This window comes from Vombatus ursinus, unplaced genomic scaffold, assembly GCF_900497805.2.
Source record: "Vombatus ursinus unplaced genomic scaffold, bare-nosed wombat genome assembly UNPS02014923.1, whole genome shotgun sequence".
Classification (NCBI taxonomy): domain Eukaryota; kingdom Metazoa; phylum Chordata; class Mammalia; order Diprotodontia; family Vombatidae; genus Vombatus; species Vombatus ursinus.
Genome location: NW_020954701.1, coordinates 1142886 through 1151430, shown reverse-complemented (window position 1 = coordinate 1151430; position 8545 = coordinate 1142886).

Sequence of the window (8545 nt, the reverse complement as noted above, 5' to 3'; positions counted from 1 at the left end):
GGAAAAGCAAATGTTCCTGAGGGTGGCAATCAACTCTGATTGGTTAACAAATAATGAGAGAATGAATATTATAATGAGGGGCTGGACTATATCCTAATGAGGGTCTTGAGGGCAGTAACTTGGATCACCCAAGTCTTGGTCAAAGAGATTTGTCAATTTCTGTATAACCTGTCTGAGAAAAGGGAGAATCACATTTTCCCAGACCTGTCTGAGTAAACACAATGAGCAGTACTCCACTCATTAGCCTAAACTTAGAATTTCTTTTATTGTCTCTGATTAGAACTCAACCATCCTGGCTGGGTAAGTCCTTGAGAAAGATTTCCCACACTAGTTGAAGTTTGATGAGGAAGTAGAAAAGGGGAAAAACCTTGGTCCTGATTCAATAATTAGTTATTAATACAAGAGAAAAATAATCATTTCTCTCAATGGCTTTGTGACATTCCTTATCCTCTCTTCCTCTCCCCGTCATCTTCTCTATCATGCCCAATGACCTGGTACTTTTTTTTTTTTATTACTCAGGGCTCCTCCTGGGTAGGTCTCCATTCTCCAGATATTTGCTGTGAGTCTTTAATGATATAGACAAAATGGAGAGATGTGGATTGGATGACAGGAGGTTAATGGATTTGGAGCTGGTTGAGTGACTGGCCTCAGGGTGCTTATAAATGGATTAATGGTAATATGGAGGTAGATCTTTTCAGAAGTGTCAAACATAATAAGCAAGACATATATGGCCTATAACACACTTGAGTCTGGCCTGAACCAGATTAAAATGTAATTGGGAAATATTTGACAAAATAAATAAAAATGCAATAACATATAGGTAATATTATATTTTAGATAATATTATAATATTACATTTTAAATAGACAATGTTATATTTTAAAACTAGGTCAATATGGAGGCCACAGGGATCCTTTTGTATGGATTAGTAACCCTGGTTTTTATTTGAGTTTGATACCAATGTTTTAGACTGTCACATAATTTTTTCTTCTCCCTATTCTTTTTTTTTTTGTGAGGCAATCAGGGTTACGTGTTGTTCTGTAAAAGCTAATTAATGTTAATTGCTTATAAATGTTATTGAGGAGATATTAACTGCTTAAATGGTATTTAAAATTATAGCATTAATTGTAGGGCACTAATTGGTTATGATATTGAGGCACTATTGAGGGAACACACCAGAATAGGGGATCATGGGTAAGAGCGTTGGACAAGCCACACATCCCTTCACTGGTTTTTCTAGAACTCTACAGGGATATTTAACAATAGAGTGGCTCTGGAGACCCAATCTACTGTTGAATTTGGGTTGGGAGGATGAACTCAGAGACTATATATACAACATAAACTCAATAGGAATTAACTTATATGACGCAGTACTGCAATCAGGGTAATTTAATTAGGTCTCATTGACAGAAGTATAGTGTGCAGAACAAGGCAGATTAAAGTTCATATGTACTTTGTTCTGGTCAGACCATATGTGGTATACTGTGTTTCATTATAGGCACAACGTTTTACAAAGGACATTGATAAGTTGGACTGTATCTAAACATGGGTGATTGGGATGGCCATAATAGACTCAAAATAATGTCATATAATGATCACTGGAAAGGTTCGTGGTATTTGTCCTGAAGAAGAGAAAATTTAGGAAGAGTGATGATGGCTTTTATTAAGTATTTGAAGCTATATCCTATGGAATGAGCTTAAACTTGCTTTTCTTGACTTTCAGATAGCAGAAATAGGGAAAACTGGTGAAAATGATAGAGAAATAGATTTTAACTCAACCAAGAGAAACAGTCTAAAAGTTGGAGCTGCACAAAAGAAGAATTGTTTAGCTTAATAGGTAATGAATTTTTCATCACTGAAGCTCTTCAGGTAGGAAATCCCTCTACTACATCCCTGACACATGGTCACCCAGCCTCCACTTGAGGAACTCCAGTGTGAAAAATTCATCGTCTATCAAGGTAAATCATGTCTTTCCTAAGTTTTCTCTTCTTCAGTCCCTCCCCACTTACCATCCCATAACACTTGCATGCTTTCTGTAAGTGGGCCATTACCTCACAGCCCTGCTGTTCATCTAGAAGGAAACTAATTTAAGCTAAGTTGTTAATGCTTGATAATGACAATGTTATTTTCCTCAATAATATTTCTGTTTGAAATCATCTTCCATTTCTCTAGCTAGAAGTGGTTTTCCTCTCTTGAATTTTCATAGTAATTTATTACATTTTCTCATTTTAGCTTATATAACAGTTACTTGTTTATATGTCCCATCTTTCCTTCTAGACTGTGAAGTTCATGATAGCAGAAATCTTGTCTTCTTTTTGTATCTCACATAATGCCTTGAATATAGTGGACACTCAGTTCATGCTGTTGAATTAAATGTTAGAGAAGTAAGTTGTGTAAATTTCATGGGGCATATAATTGCCAATGGGGGGAAGATATTTTGGGCAAGGAGAAATTAGTGCTTTTCTAATTATACCTTATTAGAGGACAACTCTGAATGTAGACTGACATAGTGACATATAGAATAGGGTAAAATAGCTTAACATACACTTGACATGCCCACTGAAAGGGTGACAAGGAATGGGTTTCTTACATCCCATAGATCATCTGTGGTCTTTGGTATCAGAACCTTTTGGAAGATAATGGTCAGCCTGAATTACATACTTCTGCTTGGAATGAGAGGGAAGAACCCAGGGAATGGGAGCAGCAGGCAGGGAGCAGTGTAGGACTATTGCAGGGCTTTGGGCCATGAAGGAATTCTTGTATGGGAAGTTCAGAGATTTCATGAAATGGTCAAGACTAGGAAATGGGTGAAATAACACTGTGGGGATCCCAATAACATGGAAGTATCTTTGTGAAATGCTGTATCAAAAAGCTTGCCTACTGACTGACTGGTTTCCAGGAAAATTTATGCTAATAGTTCTTTCAAGGGATCTGAGAATAATAGCAACTCCAATAATCTCTCCTATAGACACTAGAGAAATGGTTACTGTCACATTAAGAAGCTTTGCAATCTTGAAGAGTGGCTGTTTACATTCCACTTCTCAAAGAATCAATGGGGAAGAGGGAGAGTTTTAGCTTTGTTCCATGAGGAATCTGTGAGGAAATAGAGAGTATTAACTGCTATTTGCAAAAAGATTGGGTTTTAACTGTCATCTGTGAGGAGAATATTTTCCTGTTATGGCTAGACAGACTGAGATTATTTAATAGAAGGATTGAATTTAGTCTTTTTGTTGTGAACAAAGAACTATTGTTGAGTGCCTTTGGATATTATTCAGTGGAATTGCATAGTAGGACTATGTTTCAGAAGTCAGGAGAAATAAAGAGCAAAGTTGGCGGTTAGAGGTGACTAGCTGTGATTCTTCTCAAAGTCAAAATACCGTAAATAATTTTTATGCTTGTGGTATTTACTATTTTGTTAATAAATTGCATATCCAATAACACTGATGTTTCCTTAAGCCTAGGAGGTTAGGGGATTTTGATGTGTGTGTGTGTGTATCCATCTATATATATCTATATATCTATATCTATATATATGCACACATACACACATATATACAACTGCTTATGGGAAAAATGGTTTCTCCAGTTTTTTAATAGACTAGGAAGAAGGTTCGGATCTGATTAATTAGAAAAAGATTGCAATTTTAGGAATTAAAAAATTGCCAAACATGCCCTTGGATTACCTTAGAACTAAGGATGATGAGAATGAACATGGTAACAAGTCAAGTAGCAGACCACTCCATAGCCTGTTATGTCTTGTAGCATATTTATGTGTGTGTGTGTGTGTGTGTGTACGTAGTTGATTCCTGTTAAATGAGTATATAATAGATAATACCTGCTTGGAAAGTCTTTACCTCTATGTTACTCCATTCCTCAGTTTGCCCCACACTCTTGTTTCCTAGGGCATTTCAGAGCTTCCTGGGACATTGATACATAAGGATGGTATTGTTTTTATTTTTTTCTTCTTCACTGCCTTCACATCATCCCACAGATCCCAGGAGAAAATGTGTGCAGGGGAGCTTTGGATCACATGCCATAGAACATGCCTGAGGATGTGCCTGTGGGGCTATCAGAGTTGAACTTAACTCTGGTCACCTCTGGTGGACTCTCTGGAGTACTTCTTATGGAGTACTGAGCTTATACCCTGGCCACTTGGGTATAATGGAAAGAACACTGAATTTGGAGAGGAATCTGGATTCAAATCCCAGTTCTACCATTTGCTTTGTGACCTTGAGCAAATAATTTCTCCTCTCTGGGCCTCATTTTTCCTGTCTTTAAAATGAAGAGACCTTTGAGCCCCCTTTTTAACACTAAATTCCATGACATCTATTGAGACAATATAATCAGGTTTTCAATAGCCTGGGAGGTTCTAGTCATAGTGATCCCAAGATCCTCAGGGCTTGTCTGATCCAGGAGCAATCTTCTGGAAATAATTTTCTGGACTTGGGTCACTGGTATACTGTACCAACCTTTTCCTGGGTGCTTGATTTGGACATCTTAATGAAATAACTTTTTAGATATTAGAGAGAACTATATTTTTTTCTAAGCTCCATAACTAGAGTGGGGTATAGAGCACCTGAAAATAGCTTAGAAAAAATGTAAAATCTTTGGGAGAAGAAACATAATATTTGGAATGAATTGATTTGAAGTAGGAAAGACTAAACTGTGAAATCATGGTTTTTAATTATATGGAAGATGTCATACAGAATGAATTTCCCCATTTTCACTTTGGAAAGGTCATAAGGATCTAGAAGGCATTTTTTAGGGATCTTAATATGGAAATTTTGTTGATATGGCTAAAAATACTAGAATAAATTCTATAAAGGCATGGCATCTCTTTCTATAGACATCTTTTAAAATAAGATCCCTTTTTAAATTTACCTGTTTGAGGACATTCTAGTTTTCTTGCAGACTTAAGATTTCATTCATCACTTTGGATTCAAGGCAAGTTTGGTCTTCATTTGAATCTCAAAGTGAAGATCTCCACAAGCCCTTGTTGTTTTATGCCATTGTGTAAATGACTATCGGTGACAAGTAACTAGAGTGGGAAAAGGAGAGAGAATTCTTTTATAATCTAAAGGGAGGGTGTATGTATATATATGTCCAACTCTTCATGACCCCATTTGTTTTTTTTTTTTTTTGTTTGGCAAAGATACTACAATGATTTGCTATTTCCTTCTCCAGATCATTTTACAGATAAGGAACAGAGACAAACAGAGGTAGGTGACTTGAACCGGCTCATACAGGAAGATGAGTCTTCCTGAGTACAGTCCTGGCCCTCTATCCACTGGGCCTAGTTACCCCTAAAAGGGTAAATATGTAAATGACATAACATATATACATACATATAGTTAGAATTGCATGAAGAGTTAGACATATCTTAAAACAACTGAACAATATACCCTTTGAGTATGCATATCATAAAAACACCAGCCTTGAGATACATATATGTTGTACACATATATACATTGTTTGAATATGTATATGTGTATATAGTCTATATACTCACATATAAACACACATATATGTGAGTGTATAGGCCTGTGTATGGAGATCTTGATTACATATTTAAACAATTAAGATCACACTTGTGCTACTTCTTCCTTCCTGAACTTCAAAGATACTCGTCTTTAGTCAAAAATCAATTTCAGCTTATGAGATAAGTATTCATATAAGCTAATATCTACAAAGTATCCCTTGGGTATCTCTATTTGACACTGTTTCTTTTATGTTTGATGGGCTCCCTAAAATTCTTTCAATAATATTACCCTTCCATGACCATGACAAGTCTCTAGGGCTGGGGTATGTAACATGGGTCCTGAGAGATCTGAGGATAGACCTCAGAGGACTTGTGAATGTGGATGGGAAAAAAAATGCATCTTTTCACTAACTTCTAAATAAATTTGATTCATTTCCTTCAATGATTTAAAAACCTTTTCCTGAGAAGGTATGCACAGGTTTCACCAGATTGCTATAAGAAATAAGATCCCTTGCTCTAGAAGCTCTCCCTGGTAATTGCCCAGCTCTTACTCTGCTACAGAGTGGGCAAAACCAAGATGGTGTGTGTTTTAAGCATGTTTGTTTGTTAACACAAATCAGTTACGCATTTGCCAAGTGAAAAATGAATGCAGATAGCCCAAAACAAACAGCATAGAATTTTGTTTTATTTCTTTATAAAGAAGGGATGTGCATGCCAAGCCAAAATGGCAGAGTACAGAAGAAGGATACAATGAGGATTGTCCCCAGCAGCCTGCCCCTGTGAGCTCTTGCCCCACTGTACAGTCGAACTGTTCATCGTATTCTACCAGTGTCCCTCATCATGCAACCCACATACACACATACACGCACAGAGTTCTCAGTTCAGACAGTTTCACAATACAGTACCATCTACCCCTTGAGGATGCTACATCACAGCAGCTGACACCAGCAGCAGCACTGAAAACAGTGCGAGGAGAAAAGGTGGCAAGAAGTTTATCCACAGACCATTGTTGGGAGCAATATAGAAAGTCCAAAGGTTGTTATGCTATAAAAATATTACACTTCATAAAACCCATGTTTATTCAAAAAAAATCTATTCAGAAAACTCTGGAAAGCGTAATAAATATCTGTACAGTGACTGCTCATTTCAAACAAAATAGAAAGCATGAACATAAAAATGATTTGTAAACATAGATTACTGAACCTGTAAACAAAGTGCTGGGTCATGATATCTAGGTAGAAAAGCTGTTAAATACTAATGAACGCACACATACATGTCCAGAGATTTCATTGTTTGACCTACTAGTTAGAAGTGAACCTAAAAGCATTGATTGCCATCTGATTCCTGGCCTTCTGAAATGTTACATTTTCTCATCTTCTTGTTCTTTCTGAGACTTTTTATTTCACTGAAAGGTGAGAGGCAGGGAGGAGAACATAGAACCATCTCAGAAATAGAGTGGCATGCAAATGAAATCCTTATGATATGCTTCAAGAATCAATAAAACAGAAGGTAAAATCCCTTTGAATAATTTTAAGGATAATACCATTTAATTAACAATACTGGCTTAACCTTACGTATATCATTCATGTAAAATCAACACATGCACAAAGATAGGAAAAAACATGTTAAGCATCAGACTTAAGGATAAGAAAATTTCTGTTTTTGTTTTGTTTTTGGCCTATTTCTTGATTTGGAGCTGATACTGTCTGCATGGGCTAGTTTTGCTGGTATTAAATGAAATAGTTGTTTTGATATTAAAAAAAATATGGGCATGCTAAGGGTGAAAGAAAATACTACTCTGGTACAAGAAGGCCAGTACTGCATCTGTGCTTGTAAATGAACTTATTCACCCTTTTCTGCATTTAAAGCATTCACTGTGCAAATGTAGCACATCTTAGCTAAGTTGTGGGATGCTCATTGCTAAGAGGAAAAGAAAATCTTTTCTGACTTTCTGTTGAATGAGCTTAAGTACTTATTTATTTTGGATAAGAGCTTCAAAAACTGGGTGTGCTTTCTAGTCATCCAACTGGATTTGGTTACAACAGAACACCTACTTAGCAGCTGCTCTAATAGGGTGTTTCTTTCTGTTAATACACATTATCCAATGTGGTGTATGGTAATTCATGAAGTAGTATTAAGCAGGTTCTTCTATGTTATAGCAATAGCAGACTATATCAATGCCTCTGGGATCATTACAGTTCAATGTATAAAGACACACAAATCTGCATGAATTAAAAAAAAAAAAACCCAAAGTTTTTAGCTGGTAAAGTTTACAGCACATACATATGGAACATGCTTTCACCACACCTGAATAGTACTATATCATTCATTTCTTCCTGACTCAACTTTTTAAAACCCCCAAGAGAAGTGACAAAAATCACTTGCTTTAACAGCCAAGGAATCTTAAAAATCCTCAATAACAAAAGAAACAGACATCAATTTTAGGACCAACATAGAGAGAGACATTGGAGGCTGAGGTCTGTTATCTTCATTTTTTTTTTGAAGCAGGGGGAAAATCATCAACCAACACCCAAGTTTCTCTGTCTAGTAGCCCATTGAAGAAACAATGACAAACACCTTATGAGAATAATAGAAGCTATGGGAACAATAAGAAAGACTTGAATGTTTTTGTTTGTGATTTACAAACAATGAAATCTAACAGAATAATCAAAGGTTATTTATTAAGTAAATTTATTTTTCAGGTCCAGAAAGTAACTGGCAGGAGCTAGTATTTTTCTGAACTTGGCACATACCTTGATTATGGAGTTAGATGGGCTTGGATGTAAGTGAAGGGGGGCGGTAAGAAATGAAACAAATGGTGTCATTTACATGAAATTACGCTGACATCCACCATTAAGCTCAGAAGAAAGGTTGCTTTCACTATCAACTTGAATCTTCTCATAGTTACCATCAAACAAGTTGTCTGGCTTCAGTAAATGGTACAGAAAATAAAAAGACAAGATGAAGAAACAGTTAAAGTACTTTTTTTTTTTTTTTTTCTTTGCAACTCTGCTGAGCTGAGTTACTGGACTGAGAACACACTGGATTAAGTGGGGCCCACAGGGA